The sequence below is a fragment of the Bidens hawaiensis genome, unplaced genomic scaffold (genome assembly GCF_021521415.1).
Source record: "Bidens hawaiensis isolate Kalapana, Puna unplaced genomic scaffold, B.hawaiensis_p1.1 tig00028037_1, whole genome shotgun sequence".
Lineage (NCBI taxonomy): Eukaryota > Viridiplantae > Streptophyta > Magnoliopsida > Asterales > Asteraceae > Bidens > Bidens hawaiensis.
The window spans coordinates 89,153-105,977 of record NW_027494554.1 but is presented as its reverse complement, the minus strand read 5'-3'; the positions used below and the strand labels follow the sequence as shown (position 1 = coordinate 105,977).

Sequence of the window (16,825 nt, the reverse complement as noted above, 5' to 3'; positions counted from 1 at the left end):
AACATGTTTTAGTTCACATAAAAACTAACGTGGTTCAGCAGGACAGGCTTTTCAAATAATAGTATGCAAACAAATTATTTATATTTATCGTAGCACATTGCACCAGTGGTCTAGTGGTAGAATAGTACCCTGCCACGGTAAGACCCGGGTTCGATTCCCGGCTGGTGCATATTTTTTTATTTTAGTTGTCATTTGTGAATAATGAAATTTGCTACCTTTATTTTATCCAAATGAAAAAAGACTAGGAACATAATCTCTGCCAAGTAGCTAGGGACGGTTTTAAACAATGTTTAAAGAACGATGTGGGATACAAACCCTTCTTCAACTTGGCGCCCTTTTTGACTTGGCATCATGAGTTGAATGTTGGATGAAAGAGACGTTGCCCGGATTGCCGCATGTAGTTAAGGGCGCACATGTATATGATAGAGATTTTGATTGTAGGAGGGAGAGGTGAGTCATGACTTTGGCACATGTTACAGAGGATGGTGGTGGTGTAGAACTCACTAGCTGCTAGTCGGGCGACGGGGTTAGAAGTGATGATTAATTGGATTTGAATTTTTATACATAATTTTCAATTTTATATATGTTCCTAGATTGAAAGCATAACATTACTTGATGTGGGTATGTCCTTTTGGGCAAAGTGATGTCAACAATGTTAATCCAAATAGTGAGGTAATACATGGAAAGATAAAACTAAGTGAGGATGAAAATGAAAATAGATTTTACATGTTGCGGTGGAAGTTGGAAGAACTGTGATGTAGGGTTAGAGACGAGGAATGAAGGAGTCCATGTTAAAAAGAAAGCGGAAGCGAAGTGGGGAGTTGAGGATAGGTGAAGAGAACGGTAGTTTATGTGATCTTTAGAATAAACTGCCTTTGGCTGGTGTGACACGCATGTCAGATCACAGGGGTCGAAGAGGCCGTAACCAGGGGCGGATTTAGGGCTTTACTAGGAGTGTCGTTTTTGCAGGTACGGGTTAGTCTAAATATACTTAATGTGAAGAGAAAACGAGCTCAAAAAATGTTGGTTCGTATTTTTCTTTTCCGGCCGCTGGAGATAGGAAGCGGGTGCTGCGTGATGCGTGGGGATGGGAGTGAAGACGATGGGCATTGGGTTATGTGAAATACTTGGTTTATTGTGTATTATCCTTTGTTATATGTCAAGATAATTATCATTAAGATAAATGATAATTCGATAAAGTCATCAACTATTATTATCACATATGTTATGGTACTAGGTATAATGCATATTATGATTTTTGTGACAAATAAAACTTATGATGTTTTTAAACAGAACTTGCATTTTAAATAAACTTATATTGATCAATAAAACATCTAGAAGAAGCTAACCACATTTATGAACTATGGTTGTTTAGATGGGTTAGTTAACTAACCAAGTTAGTACAAGGTCACTATCATTACTTCTATCTTCCTTTTTGGCTTGTATTGAGTTGTTCTTTGTTGTTTTAAGTCACTTTCATGTGTTTAAAGGTGTGGTACTAACTTCTATTGTGCCATAAAAAGATGCTTTCATCTTAATATATACAAGCAAAGAACAACACACACATGGTTTTGGTTTAATTTTGTGACTCAAAACCATGAGTAAAAGAAAAGAGATGGAAAGAAAGAACTACCCGGAAAACAATGCAAGAATTCTTTCAACCTATAAAAGGATTTAGTAGTTTGTTCTTTTAGTTGTTCAAATCCAGCTCTTAAGGTTTGAATGGTAGCGGAGGTAAGGATTTGTAAAACATGGATACTCTTTAATTAATATTTTCAAGAATTTACATTCAAATTTTTATGTTTATGATGAAGATTGCTTTTTCTTAATAAAATCTTATTGTAAAAGTTGTTTTTTTTACTCTTGTTAGATTAACTAGTTTGATACTAGGGGTGTACATGGACCGGACGGACACAAACGAGACCATGTTCGTGTCTGTCCGTTAAGCTTTTAACGGATCAACAGACGGTTCATGAACACTCTACCGAATGAAAATTTATGTCCATGTCCGTCCATTAAGAAATTGAGTTTGTCCGTGTTCGTCCATGTCTGTCCGTTAAAATTGTAAACGGACGTTAACGAACATTAATGAACGAGATGATGTCTGTGTCCGTCCGTTAAGCTTTTAACGGACAAACGGACAATTCATAAACACTCTACCGAACGAAAATTCATGTCCGTGTCCGTCCATTAAGGAAATTGAGTTTGTTCGTGTTCGTCCATGTCTGTCCGTTAATATTGTAAACGGACGTTAACGAACATTAATGAACTCTAATAGCCAAACAAACACATGAATATTAATGGACACCAATGACATTAATGGAAAAACGAACATATAAACATTAATGGACAACGGACACTAATACTGTCATCAATGACAGACAGACGAACATACACAAACCAAATTGGACGGACTTTACCGGAAAGACGTTACCGGACATTCACGAACACTATTGAATGGACCTGGCCTTTGTCCGTGTTCGTCCGTTAAGCTTACCGAACAAAATTTTTTGTTTATGTCCGGTCGTTTAGTAAATGAACAAACATAAATAAATTTATTGCCAAACGGACGACCGGACGTCGGTTCACATACAACCCAACGCTAGATCCTCAGTTGGGCTGCTAAAAAAATTTGTTATATATTATATTTACATTTGGCAGTAATAAAATAATAAATCGGTTTTAGGGGTTTGTAAAGTACATATTAAAAAATGTTGGGTTTTGACTTTGAGGTTATATGTTGTACCCTTCAAATTATATTACTTAAGAGTAATGTAAAATGTTTTAAGTAAAGAAAACAATCATTTATTAAATTAAAGTTATTCTATAAAGGGGTATAAAAATTAAAAGAGTGAGAAGGATTTGTTAAAATGAAAATTTCTAAAATAATAATAAATATACAACTCAAAATATAAAAAAAAACAAAAATATTTTCCACATCTTCCTCTTCTTAAAAAACAAATACGAAAACAATGTTGAGGAAAAAATATCATTGTCTATTTTTATTTATCATTGAGTTTTTTGTTTATTTTTGTCATTGTGTCTTTATTCTCAACATTGTATCTTTTCGTCTTTTTTTAAAGAGAAAAACTTGAGATACATTTTAGTTTTTTTTTACTTTTTCGTTTTTTATTTATACATTGATTTATGATTTTTTTTATTAATTTTTCTTGAATTTTTTTATGGGTTTTTTATGTAATAAATCATTCTCACACTTTTAATTTTTATTTTCTTTTGTATTTTAACATTTTCCTCACTTATCATACATAGCAAAATTAGTATATTTAAATTTCTAAGATTTGTAATACATCTATATAGTTTTCAATATTTTAGAAAAAGTGAATGATTGTAGTTATTTTTTACGTTCTTTTTATTATCAAATCTGTTGGAATCAATGTTTTACTTACCTTAAATAGGTGTCTGTTTTTTTTTAAGTTTTCAATATGTTTATATTTTATTTCTCATTCAAACGATTACAATGACAGGTAAACTTGGCAACAAGTTTGTAACATCCCAGTTACCACGGCACCAAAATGTTGTCCTCTTTGGCCGAGACGTACCACCATTGCCTCACAGATTTGCTTTTGGTTGCCAGGTGGAGACTTCCCATGAAGTCACCTATCCTGATAATACCCCCACCTGAGCATGCTTAACTATGAAGTTTTTCTCTCATCCACTACCATTAAGAGCCCAAAACACATTTTGATGGAGAATGTTTCCACATCCTTATAAAGTAGAGTTTGTTCTCCTCCCCAACTAATGTGGGATGTTAAAATCCACCCCCCTTCAGGTTCCAGCTTCCTCGCGGGACATGACACCGGTCTGGCCCTGGCTCTGATACCATCTGTTACAGCCCAGCCACCGTCACACCATAATATTGTACGCTTTATCCGGGACGTACCACCACCGCCTCATGGATTTGCTTTTTGTTGCCTAGGAAGAGGTGACCCATCCTGATACTACTTCCATATGAGCACGCTTAACTGTAAAGATCTTATCTCATACACTGCCATTAACTGCCTAAAACATGTTATGATGGGGAAGGTTTCCACCTTCTTATAAAGAAGAGTTTGTTTTCCTCCTCAGCCGACGTAGGATGTCACAAAGTTGCGTCGTAACTCATTTTTAAATTGCAAAGACGATTCTACTAAAATCAAAGTCATGAGGCTTTGGGGCCAGAAATTTATCGTGCACGACTATTTGAACCATGTTTAGAAACTCCACAGCCTTCGGGGCTATGAAACCAAATGTATTGAAAGCAAAAACAATAAACGTGTGTTGATTATTCAAACACGTTTTCTCATGTTTAGCAACTTCGCGTGTTTCAACTTTGAACACAACCTGACCCACAACAAACTCATTGTCCTAAAGCGCAACAAGAGGGTCACTCCTGCAAGGTCCACACAAATGTGCTTCCATATGCCCACCCAAACACAAGAATATCAGCTCAGTGTAGAGTAGAAATTTCTTCAAGCGGATTTACATGAAGATCACGAGGTCCTCTTTTTTAGCATAAACTTTTACTAGTTTAAGAACATCATGAGAATATCCTCGAACTAAATCATGCCTGTATTTAGACCTTGATATCTCCTTGCAATGCATGTATACCTACGATTTTAGTAAACCATTGAGTTACATATATGTGAAAACAATGTAAGAACTCTTTCAACCTACAAAGGATTTTGTGGTTTGATATTGTTCTTTTAGTTGTTCAAATCCAATCTCTTAAGGTTTGAATGCTAGCAAATGTTTGGATTTGTAAGGCATGGATGCTTTTTAATCAATATTGATTTATCCACTAGGGATATATGTGTGCGTGTCACTCTCATCTGGTAGAGTATTAACTGAGGAACATTGTCCTGTAGTAGATAAGGACTTATACAGTTTTGTTTATTTGCAAAATGTTGCTATTCCTGCAATATCCATTGCAGATTGTCAAGTTGTTTCTGTTCTTGCAAGTGAAAGACTATTGGTGCTGTTGCGGTACGCAAAGTGCGCTAGGCTGAATCTTGAGGATGAAGCCACACGGGCGCTGAACAAGAAGAAGATGGTTGAAGCTAAACAGGGAAGAAGGAAGCGTAACCGAGCTCAAGAGGCTGAGAAGATGAAGAAACAAGGGCTACTTGACAACGAGGTATAAAATTACTTAAATATCCTTAACTCTTTATATGAAATAAAATGTAGAACTTTAACTACAAAGCTTAAAAAAAAATAGGTTAGATACCTAGATACAACTTAAAACTGTTTGATATACAACTCTCGAAATAATCAAAATAACAAATTAGCATTCATTATGTTCTTGGTTTTGGCTTCAGGAAACTTGCTCGATATATCATTGTTAGTTGATAGTGCATGAATATAAAGTTAATTTGGCACATATTATGAGCAACAAACCTCATAGGATGAAGTTAACTTTGTTATCCTTATAGTGTAACCATAAGAATACTTAACAACAGCAAGCTAAATTTTTTTGTCACTAACTACTTTTTCTTTTTGGTCATTAACTGATGACTGAAAAATAAAAATTTAATGCTAGTTTTGTTTATTTTTTTTTTTATCAGGGTCCTTCCAAGGCTGTAAGGAAAAGTATCAAGAGGAAGCATGCGAGGATTGCAAAGAAGTTGAAGAAACGACGGGTGCAGGTGCAGCAGCAGTAGGAAATGAGGAGAGGGTGTTCTTTAGTGTTTTGTTTGATGGTTGAAAAGACTTTTGAACATGTGTTGGTACAGGATATTGGTTTACCAGTTTATGCATGCAAGCAATTAACCCTAAGCCATTAGCTAGGTTGTTGAAATCTGAAGTAAGGTACCGGTTGGCAAACTCAACATTGAATAGGTTGATTCTTGAAGTTCTTGATGAATGTTATGTTTCTCTTAGTTTTATATAGCATTGGTCATGTTGCTATGAGAATGTGAGTTGAGGTTAAGTTTGCATGCGTTTGTTTATGCTTTTGAAATGACAGTTTTTTCTCTCGTTTTTTTTCCTTCTTTTCTTGAGGCCTAAAACTATAAGATATGATTGTAGTCCTTGGTTCTTTTATTTTGTTCCCATATGTCTTGTGTTGTTGGTTTTTTAGTTTAAAAATTATAAATTAGTTTCACACTAGTTTAAAGAAACATCAATCAAATCTTTGAGTTAATTTTATAATCACATATGTGGTGTTTGTTTTTTCTGAAAAGATCTTCCTGACCTCTTTTGTCTGCGTCGCGCAGACCACGCACAGACATTACCCTCTACAGACTGTTTGTTTTCCGAAGACGTTTCATTAAAAAACGTCTGCGCGTCCACTTCTTGGTGCAGACATGATCCAACCACTTCTTGCCTCTTCAACCTCTTCTTAAACATATTATTCATTAGACTCATCTCCTCTCCTCAAACCTTAATCTCATCTCCTCTCCTCCACCAAACCCTAGCCATCTCGCAGCCCGCCGGCCACCTACCCTCGCCGCCGCCGATCCTTTGCCACCTCCCTAGCCCTCGCCTCCGCTGCTCCTCCATCTAACCCAGGCGACCGCCACTGCTCCTCCATCTACCCCAGCCGACCGCTATTGCCTTCCTTTCTCCCCACATCACCGCCGCCACACGCTGCTCCGCCACCTCCATCCCTAGCTGCCACCTCCACCACCATCTACCTTGGCATGTTTATTTCTTCAAGATTTGATAGTCTATTCACCATTATTGTAATTGTTCTATTATTACTTGTTTAGATTTATGAATGAATTGTTTGATTTTTTGTTAAACTTGGACAATTATTACTAGTTTGTTGTTGATTAAAGTTTGTAGAAGGTTTATGAATGTTTGTTGTTTGATTATTGTTAAAATTGTACAATTATTACTAGTTTGTTGTTGAATAAAGTTTAAAAAAAATCGGTTTATTTAATTTTCCGTTTGTTATAGCAGTCCGCAGACGTTAAAAAACAAACGGTCTTCTTGTTGCAGGTTGCAGAGGTTTGGTCCAACTCTTCTGCTGCAAATGCCTGTAGATATGGTCCGCAGACTGCTGACATTTTACCTCTTAAAAAACAAACAACACCATAAACATCGTAACACTAATCGCGCGCCTCTTATGTACACAACACTTTACCTGCCATTGCTATTTAGATTAATTGGATTTTTTTTATTAATTGAACATATCACCTTTTTTTCGGTTGTCTGATTTCTCATAAACAGATGTTATTTTTTTGGGCCGCGTCAGGTTATTGTGTCAGGTCGGTTAGGAACATGAGTTCATTGAATATGAGAGGATACTTACGATTCTAATTTGATACTATATTTCTTTCTTATTTATCCTAATTTGATTTCTTATCTATCCTAATCTAATTGTTTGTCGACTTGCTTGCAATTAGCATCTTCAATCGCACACATGCTCAGTGATGGAGCGATTAAGACCTAATTGCGATGTTTGTGTCCTAAGATGTTAAGGATTGTTGTTGCATTAGTTTGATACGTTCTTAATTTGGTTGTTTCTGACCTAATTGCACATGAAGCGATTAACACCTAAATGTTGTAATCTGACTTATTTTTTCCTGTGTTGTTTCTACGTTGTGGATGCCGTTATTTTCCTTAATTGTGTTGATTGTAGTTGCATTCGTTCTTTATTGTTGCACATTTGATGCAAATATATTTAAGTTACAATTTTTTTTATTGTATTTAGGATTTGAAAGACTTTAGCTTACGGCACAAACTAAACGATGTTCCCAATTATAATGCATCTTACTTTGCATGCTTTATGTAATATTTGTTGTTAGGTTTTAGGTTAACACTTTGTCTTTTTTTTTTTTTTTAAGCGGGTTCTGGTTTTTAAATCATTGTCTCTCACTTTGCTGCCACCGTCATCAATTTTATGTGTGTTTGGAGGTAAGTATTTTTAGTCAAAAGAAAAATATTATATATTTTGATACGGGTTAGTTTTGTTATGAACAATCTGCAAACGGGTCAAATTTACAAAAAGTAAAACCCTTTCATCTTTTATTAAAGGCAAAAATAAGACTTAATTTTTAATTTTGACTTACGGTCTTTTGAATTTTGACTTTGAGTTTAAAGGTAAATCAAGCTAATTTAAGTTTCAAAATGCCAAAGTTTTCTTAGATGAACTTGGTTTTGACAAAATTTTTTAGAATTTTAGTTAATTTGGCTTAATTTTGAATTTTGTAAGTATGAACTATGAAGTTTGACCCATGATTAGTCTTGACTTTTAAGGTTAAACAAGCCAATTTTAAACCTTCAAATTAACCCTAGATGAATGTGATTTCTTCATGAAAGTATAGTAAAAGTACAACAAATTAGCTAAAATTGCCATGTGAATTTTAAATTTGAAGTGTCTGTTGCAATTTTAAAAATTATAAAGCTTGACATCATGCTTAATGTGACATTACAAAGTACAAAGTAAGTAGTTTAGTGGATTGGCCTGGCAAGTTGTACATAGACAAGTGGCCTTTCTAATTCATTGTTGGTGTAACTGCAATTATAACAAATATATGCAGGTGCTCGCTCATGAAAGTATTTCACACTTATAACTTTGGGCACGTACAAGGAGTTTGCTAAAAGTGCACAACACGCTGTTAAGATCGGAAAGCTGGCAAGCTGCAGCTACCTAAACAAGAAAAAGTAATATTTTGTACAATGTAAAAGTTAGTTAAGGAACAACTGCAATGCAGCTTACCTTTTGTATATCCTAACTTGCATCTATATTATAATGTAACATAACTTCAAGGATGCTAAACGTTAATCCATGTCAACTATTTCAGTTGTATTAAACATCCCGTTGCACCGCGCGGGTTGGAACTACTAGTTATATATATCAGGAAGATATCAACAGAAGAGGGAACGTGAGAAGTCTCATCATAGACTGACCAAGAGACCGGGAACATCAAGAAGATAGACACCATAGGGACACTGAAAATTTGACCGGTACCGAGACCGTAATGGTCGTGACCGTGACCAACACCGCGATCGAGACCGAAGTGGTCGTGACCGCACCGGAACCATGCTCATATCAAGATAGACACCACAGGGACACTGAAAAGACGTAATGGTCGTGACTGCGCCGGAACCACGCTCATATCGTGTGGCTCGTGTTGACTAAGACACGAGCATCTCCTCCGAGTCGTGTCTTCCTTCGTTCGGTGAACCCATCTTGATCACCCGAAGCTATTTGTAAAACCGAACAAACTAAAGTTTTCGGTTGTGGCTGAGAATTTATGTTAAACAAACTAAAGATTTCGGTTGTGGCTGAGGATTTCTGTTAAACAAAGGCCACTTAAAACAGATTTAAGGCCACCTCCGCAAGCCAGTTTGTTTCTCAACAGCCGAAGCAATATGTACTACCGGGATTACCCTAGCACCCAAACCATAATGAAATCAAATTTCTTACACATTCAAATCGATCTCAATTAAACAACAAATACAAGCTTAATCCCAACTCTTTTGAAGCAAACATTAAACCAGAAAGTGTAAACCATCAACATGACGACGGTTCAGTATGGTTACATCAGTGCAAGAAAAGATCAAGAATCACTTATCAACTATGCTACATTCTCACTAATTGATCACGAATAATGTGAAACTAATCATGGTTTTCTGTCTATGTGGTTAATGATAATTGCTAAAATTAGCAAGATCCAGTTTATATGAGTATGCGCAGCACTGCCAAACCAACAGCAGAAATTGAGACAAGGGTACCTATGCAGTATTTTATCACATCATATTTTGCTGCTTCTAGTTGGGCCCTTAACGAATGAATTTCCTGGGTTCACACAAAATTTACAAGTCAACTTTTTGGTCAAACTCAATCTTAACAAATGCACAACCAAAAACTCACCCGATCAAGTTTGTTTGTGAGGTTGGCAGTTTCTTGGTTCTGGTTTGCTAGTTCATCACGAATTCTCCTGCAGTTATCAAACACTAATAATATTATAACATCACATTGGCTGTAATCTTTACTGGTAATTTAATTTAAACTGATCACAAAATATGCATCAATATCTCATAACCTTAAACCTTTACAGTCAGTAAAATATTCTTACCCTCTTTCAAGATTCAAATCCAGACGTTGCCCTGCAGTCACTTTGTCTATCTCATACCTGCATAGCATACAAAATCACTACTTTTCATGTGCTACCACCATCAAATAAAACTTAATCAATAATCAATTACGCATAATACCTCAAATCACTACGCATCTTCTCTATATCATTCCTCAACTTTTCTGTCTCCCTTTGCAACAAAGAGAAATGGTTTTCCTGTAAAAGAATGAAACTTCATTTGAGAATATCTTAAATACCAAAATGCATATTAACATATTATGATAGCAATAAAAATGCTTCAAAATAAAACAAGAAATAATCACCTGAGAGCTTTGTACTTGTGATTTAAATTTCCCCAAATTGCCATCTTGAGTCATCTCAATCTATAAACAACACCAAACATCAAGAGTTGAACCATCAGAGCCATGCATATTGACAGCGTACATAAGACTAAGCGTTGTGGGGTGGCACCCCAAGCCACCTCACCGTCAAACCTCCGCCAAACCATAACCACAAGGTCGCCAAGGGCATCGAGCCCCCTAGGTCACTACCATGTTAAGAACCGAAGGATGCAGGACACAGTTTTCCAACCAATCAAATTCACCCTTTCACATTTTTATTAAAAAAAAATAAAAATAATTGTGTTTGTAGTTCAACCATTACGTGTTTTTGAGTGAAAAGTCAGTGAGAGGCCCCATGTCTAGGCATGTAAACGAACAGAACGTTCAGTGAACTGCTCGTGAACCGTTCGGCTGGAAGTTCGTTTATCATGAACAAAAAATGTGTCTTCATTTAACTAAACAAACGAACATGAACACATGTTTCGTTTATATTCGTTTTCATATTAACAGAAAATAATTAAATATTATTTGGATGAGTTAATGGTTATATATTTGCTTGTTTGCGTTCATTTAAGTGTGTTCATTTATCTTTGTTCAGTTATGTTAATGAATTGCTTGTTTAGATTTTAAACAAACGAACACGAACATTTTCATTTTTTAAAATAAACAAACATGAACACAAATATTTGTTTGATTAAGTGTTGGTGTTTGTTTGGTTCGTTTACAGGCCTATCTACATGACAAAGGTGTTTTTCACCTTTTAGCTAAACCACTACACATAGTCTAACAGGATTATATAATAATAATAACTTTAAAGTATGACAATGAAGAAATACAAATATAATTCATATAACAAAGAAACAAACCCTCTGCATTTCAGCCTTGGAAACGAAAGACTGAGCCACATTTTCCAAACTATCATTCAAAACCTCGGTGATGGCAGACGTAATCGCTTCGGCTTGCTTCGATGGCACGCCTTGTCCTTCCAATCTCCTAACCTAAAACATCAATCAATCAATCCACATTTTCAAAATTCAAACCCTAGAAATTAGGGCAAAATCGATACAACAGCATTAACATTAACCTAATTCCTATCAAATCAAAAAAAGGATAAAGGAAATTACAAGCGCTAGCGTATCAACGAGGAACAATAGCTTGCCGTTGGATTGAGCGAGTTGAGAAATCTGGCGGGAATGAATCTGGTGTAATGATGATGAGATGAAGATGTTAGGGTGGTTGCGTATTTGAAAAGCGATGAGTTGAAGGCCGGAAGAGATCGGAGTTTAGTTCCGGCACGGTAAGCGGCCATGAATGACGATTGAAAGGCAGTGATTCTGTATACGAAAGAAAACTAGATCCAAAGGATGTTATTATTATTATTATTGTTGTTGATGATGATGCGGAAGGAAATGAAAAAGAATGGCTGAACGATTGGGTTTTTATTTTTATTGATTAAGGGTTGGTTTTTTTTAAACGTTTCTTTTCTTGTTTGTCAAGTTGATTGATGAAGAATGAAGAATGAAGAATGAAGAAAGAAAAAGCCATCCGTCCACGTTTACGCGGAGTTAGTGAAGAAGAAATCATCATCATCATCGTACTCAGTATATCCCACCAATAGCAAAGCTATAGTAGGGTCTGAGGAGGGTAAGATGTAGACAGCCTTACCTCTACCCCATAAGGATAGAGAGGCTGCTTCCGGTGAGACCCCCGGCTCGATAGTAGTTTTGCATCAAGCCTTGGACATAAGGCACATAGCACTCAATCATCGGGACACCGGCTGTTCGGTGCATGTACCCTTGTCTTTCGGCTATCAACGCCACTACATGATGCCTGATTAACCGTCCGTCACTTTTAACGTTATTTTCACGAGATTAGTAAAATAACGTCAAAATTAGTGCAATTTCACTTTTGCCCACCCGAGGGTTCACACATATATACATCATATGTGCGCACCGCAAGCAGGGCTATTAGTGAAGAAGAAAATTAAAAAAAAAAAGAAAAGACGCCTACCGTGGGGCTCAAACCCACAACCACAAGGTTAAGAACAGTGCTTCGAGTCTGTATTTGTGTGCTACTTAGAAACACATGTATTACACGAGTTAGAGCATTCGCAACCGATCTTCTATCCCCATCTCTATAATTACACTAAAAACACTATATTTCTCTCTTCTGTTTAATTGAATAATATTTCTTTTGTACTTTAATCATTACAGTTTTCTCTTTCCACTATATCATTTACAAAAAAAATCACTACATTTTTCCCAAATTTACAAAAAAATGACTACATTTTCTCTCTTCAACCTATAATTTATACTCACAACCATTCAAAACCCCACCCTATAATTTACAAACTCTCCTCACAATTTTTCTTTTTGTTTTTAATTTAGAGAAGGCGTAGGTTGAGTAATAGGAAACCAGTTATTCAGCAAAATATGAGTAGTGGAGCAGTTTAATAACAATTAATTAGGATTAGTAATTATAACATGTTCTGCATTTAATTTCATATCGATGTTTTGTTTATCAAATTAGGGTTTCTAAACCTTTGTTTATGGAGATTAACCCGTCTCGAATTGGGTATTCTATTTTGTAATTTGAGATTAGCCTATCTTGAATCAGGCTGTTTATCTTAATTTTAAGCTTTCGATTTCCGGTTTCTATCAATGGTTCGATTGCTGGGAAATCGAATGATGCATACAACCCGGAATCTAGCAGGTCAGTTAGCAACCATTGCAGCACAATTAGACGACATTCTTTCTTCTCTGAGGGACACTGTTGAAGAAATCAAAGTTCGGGTGAGAGGAGATGGTTGTAACAGTGAAGAATCAAACGGTAATACGAAGAATATGGTGGCGGAGAAACCGCGGGGGCCCGAGCATGACCATCTTCACGTACCACTTCTAGGTATGGCTAATGAAGAAACCCTTGATGATAGTCCTATTGTTGACGAAAATCAATCTGAACATGTTTTGAATGTTCAATTGAAGATCAAAGATCAGTTTAAGCATGTCTAGGGTTGTCAATTGAAGACCAAAGATGGTGTTATTGAAGACGGTGTTCAATTGAAGATAAAAGATGGGGTTCAATTGAAGATGGAAGATGATGTTCGGTTAAAGTTTGGAGATGGTATTCAAAAGCACCGTGAACTGAAAAGTGGGGATGAATTTGCAAATTCAGGTTCCCACGTGACCATGATGAAATTTGCACAGGCTCAAGTCCCAGTAACACCTTTAGTTTTCCTGTCGCTTACTAAAGATTGGAAAATTTATGTTCAACTTCATTCAGTTAAAGACAGTTGCTGAGTCCAAGAAATCGGCGAAGCTACAACAGAATGGCTTATTGCTTGGTACAGCAGTCAACAATTATTGGATTGTTGACTTGAGGACAAGTCGATTTTCCGGGACGGAAGTATTGATAGGAAACCAGTTATTCAGAAAATATAGGAGTAGTGGAGCAGTTTAATAACAGTTAATTAGGATTAGTATTTATAACATATTCTGCATTTAATTTCATATCGATATTTTGTTTATCAAATTAGGGTTTCTAAACCTTTGTTTATGGAGATTAACCCGTCTCGAATTGGGTATTCTATTTTGTAATTCGAGATTAGCCTATCTCGAATCAGGCTGTTTATCTTAATTTTAAGCTTTCGATTTCCAGTTTTTATCATTGAGTTTAGAGAATTTTAACAATTTACGATAGATAGTTACTTATTTATCAGGTATAGATAGATGATATGTTTATTTAACATGTTGAAAATTAACATTAAGAAATGAAAAGTTAAATTCCATTAAAAGAATAAAAAATTTAATTCCTTTATTCACCAACTAAACACCAAATTTAATTCCTTTATTCACCAACTAAACACCTTTTAAAACACAATGAATTTCAATTCCATTACCAATCAAACACCTTTTATAACAAAACTAATTCTAACTCCATCACTATGTTTGTCACACCCCGACCAAATGCGGCGGAACATGCCGAGGTGTAATGATTGTCCATAAGCACATGACACTAATTAAAGTGACAGTATTTAATAAACTCATTTCATTCACAACATCGAAAATGTGACATAACAATTATCCATAAAATAACCATAAACAAGATATCACAAAATATGGCAAATTTGATATTGTTCATTTTTACTAATATCCTAAGGTCTTTGATGTCGTTTTCTTCACAATCATAAATCAACCAAGATACAAACCTGCAACATTTCATAAAATAAAGTTTGTCAACACAAAGGTTGGTGAGCAATTCATAAGTTTAATCATATTAGTATATAATAAAGATAGCCACAAAACTTGCATACGAAACGATAAATAAAAGTGGTAATTTTGATAAATAGATATCGCTAAACACATTAGCGACACCTAGCTATAAGGGGATGCCAAATAGTCTAGGATTTTATAGTTATCGTTAATTGCATTATGTTAACGACACCTTGCTATAAGGGGATGCCAAATAGTCTAGGATTTTATAGTTCCACCAACCAAAAGCGATAAACACATAGGCATATAAGCATAGAACACCAAATCGAGCAATTATTTAGGTAAAGTATACAACTACGTTTGTGGTTTAAGATTCAAATATAAAGCATTTTGTTGAATAAGTATGAAATGTCACCCCCAAAATAAAATATGGAAAATGGGGTATGAAGTACTCACCTTCAAGTAGTAAACTTGAAAGATGATAATTTGGAGATTTGTCAGAACGACGAGTTTAACGCACAATGCCTAAAAAGAAAAGAAGTCTTGAATTTATAAAGGTTGTCTTGAAGGTCTTTAAACAAAATAAATGTTGAGAAATGTAAATAATTAAAGTTCAAGGTTTAAAATGTAACTATTTAAGAATTTATAATAATAACCCTTTAAAAATGTAAGTTTGCTCGAAACCGGGTTAAAGTATCTAACCTTAATATTTACTCAACCTATGTTAAGTAATAAGGTGGATAAAATGCAAGAATGCAAATCCCTTTGGAATAAAGATACTAAAACGGTTTTTTTTATCGAGTGTTCGGGTTGTCGGTTCGGGTCTTGATAATTGGTCAAACCCAAAGTCAACTTTCCAAAATATTGAATGTTATGAGATAACTCAATAAAATTTAATAAGACTTAACCAAGTATGTAGTTCCATTGTTTTAGAACTAACAACGCACGTTAAGCGAGTGTTCGGTTTTGTCGGTCCAAACTTTGTTATGAGATCAAGTTGGATCCAACATTTCCAAGTACTTAAGAAAATATTTAAAAATCGATTTGTAACTATTTTTAAAAAAATATACAAGTCTTGATGGCTAAAAAAAACACACTTGTGTGTCTTAAGCGAGTAAGAATCGGTTTGGTTTCCACATGTCCAACCACTAAAGAAATTGTATAATAATGTACAAATAAAAAAAATACTTTAAGTTTTACAACCAAAAGTTAACAATAAAGTCTTTAAACAAAAGTTTGGTTTTCGGTTCGGATCGTGTTTTGGGTTAAGACCGAGGTAAGATTCTACAAACTCATAACCATAGAATTTGTAAAAATGATTTTAGAAACTTAGATCTAACAAAATTCGGTTTACGGTTTAGAGCTATTTACGGTTAAACCGAAGCATAGACTCTTAAAAACCCATAACCATGGAACTTGTAAACATGACCAACAAACTAAAATAAGCAAGATTAATATGTATGAACAAGTTATATAGATGTATATATCAAGGACACGAAGTCCTCCATGAAGCCTTGCCTTATGAGGTCCGAAACCTCACCGACCGGAATCGGAGAAGTAACTACCAAAGGTAAACAAGGGGTGTATATTATATATATGTTGCACAACCATAAACAAGTATTAATAAGGCTACATAAACTAATTAAGATGAAAGACTAAAAACCTTCAAGAACACTTAAGAAGATAACCTTGAATCTTTGATGTTTGAGAGATTTTTTTTTTTTGGAGTTGTAGCAAGGGAAAATGAAGAGGAAAGGTGGTGTATATATAGGGTAATGTTGGTGGTCAAATATGGGTGTGAGACACAAGAGTTTTCATGCAAAATGGATCAAGACAAAAACACAAAAAAATAATAATAATAATAAAATAAATAAATAAATAAATAAAAACAAAAACACAAAACACTTGTTTTCAAGACCCAACAAGTGTGAAACAATATTGTAACATAAATCCATCATTTTGATTATAACATAAGATTCGGTTTACAAATCGGGTCGGTTTACATAATAAACAAATACAAAAACGAATACAAACAAGACACGAAATTGACGAATGTCACAATGTTGACCAAAAATGGCCTCAGTTTTGTGGTAAACCGCATTAGGGGTATGTTTGGCAAAACTAGCTGGTGGCTATTAGCTGGAAGCTGGTAGCTGTAGCTTTTTAAATATATTTAGGTGTTTGGCAGAGTAGCTGGAGCTTTTTAGATATATTTAGGTATTTTGCAGAGTAGCTGGAGCTTTTAATA

General features: G+C 35.1%; 1 non-coding gene and 1 pseudogene across 2 annotated transcripts; one reads left to right on the top strand and one right to left on the bottom strand.

Annotated features, from left to right (window-relative positions):
* The first annotated feature begins 99 nt into the window (after positions 1-99).
* On the top strand, positions 100-169 carry TRNAG-GCC (transfer RNA glycine (anticodon GCC)). Its single transcript has one exon. It is a non-coding gene; the product is annotated as a tRNA-Gly (tRNA).
* A 9,280-nt stretch (positions 170-9,449) lies between these two features.
* LOC143576245 (protein FMP32, mitochondrial-like) lies at positions 9,450-11,675 on the bottom strand (annotated as a pseudogene). Its single transcript, XR_013142911.1, has 7 exons — positions 11,491-11,675; positions 11,233-11,364; positions 10,349-10,408; positions 10,165-10,241; positions 10,026-10,082; positions 9,821-9,887; positions 9,450-9,745 (listed from the first exon to the last, which is right to left on the bottom strand). The product of XR_013142911.1 is annotated as a protein FMP32, mitochondrial-like (transcript).
* Between the last annotated feature and the right edge of the window lie 5,150 nt (positions 11,676-16,825).